We start from the raw sequence: 1,282 nt of genomic DNA on the forward strand, positions 1-1,282 counted from the left end.
AAGCTGATTGATTATGCCAAGTTAAACAATTCTATAGAAGCTTAAGTATTACTTTACAAACGAAAGTGGCCCATCCCAGAATGTTTGGAATGTGGCCCAGTCCAAAGTTCACAGTGGGCTACCTGCAAGTAATCCAGCCGCATTCTTTCAACAAAATGGCTGTCTTCTAAAACTGTATTCTACAACTTACACCTTCAATAAATCCTAAGATCATGACCCAGAAGCCTGTGACCAATACTAAGGCTCTTAGATGTGACACGAGTTTGAATTACAAGTTGCGTGAAAGCCAAAACTGCAGTTTGCAGAAGAATGGGAGCAATGAGCTTCTAAAGTTAGCTTGTGTTCGTCCCGGTCTCAGAGTTTTTATGTTTTGAGCTCACACGAGCTTAATCTGGTTAGTGCTGAATAGAAAGGTGGAGGAAATGGGGTCAATAGCTCCCAAACGCATCCTACTGGTCTCGGGGTCACGGTCCTTCCTGATCCCTAACGCTCAGTGGGCCTCCATGGCCGGCTCCCAAAAAGAAGTTAAGAAATTCCTTGAATTGGCACCTGGTGTGTACAGAGAGGACTGTTAGAGCAGTGCCAGAATGATCCTGGTGGGCCAGACAGGTTGGGCATCATTAATAATCATGGTGGCTTCTAAATACAGGTAGCAAGATGATTTCTGATTTGTAATCTTAGGTAAATTATAGATAAGTGAAAAAGATTGGTAATCATACACTAAGATTAATAAACAGCACTTCAAAATTAACGGCATAAGGCTTATGCTTGCAGCAAGGTTCCACAAGACAAGGTACCCAGATTTTTTGTTCCCATGCCTGGTTTACAAAGCAGTTCTCGCAGCCATTTCAAAAACCTCCCTCACTCCATCTTTGGTCTTTGCCCAACACTCCACATACCCTAAAGCACCAATCCCACTTGCCATGTCTCTGCCTTCTTCAAGTTTTACCGGTTCCTGCTTCATCTTGGCTAGCTCCCGCTTTGTGTGTTCATCATTGCAAAGATCCTTCTTATTCCCAACCAGGATGACGGGTGCATTGGGACAGAAATGCTTGACTTCTGGAGTCCATCTTTCGGCGATGTTTTCTAAACTATCGGGACTATTGCTGGAGAAACACATCAATAGAACATCGGTGTCTGGGTAGGAGAGAGGCCTCAGGTGATCATAATCTTCCTGCCCAGCTGTGTCCCACAAGGCCAGCTCTACCTACTTTCCATCCACCCCGACGTCTGCCACATAGTTCTCAAACACCTTAAGCATAAACACCTCAAGCATAAACAC

At 44.4% G+C, this 1,282-nt stretch overlaps 1 pseudogene; it reads right to left on the reverse strand.

Moving 5' to 3' along the window:
- Window positions 1-524: 524 nt before the first annotated feature.
- LOC103275069 lies at window positions 525-1,120 on the reverse strand (annotated as a pseudogene).
- Between the last annotated feature and the right edge of the window lie 162 nt (window positions 1,121-1,282).

This window comes from Carlito syrichta, unplaced genomic scaffold, assembly GCF_000164805.1.
Source record: "Carlito syrichta isolate Samal-C Ts95f unplaced genomic scaffold, Tarsius_syrichta-2.0.1 Scaffold315264, whole genome shotgun sequence".
Taxonomy (NCBI): Eukaryota; Metazoa; Chordata; class Mammalia; order Primates; family Tarsiidae; genus Carlito; species Carlito syrichta.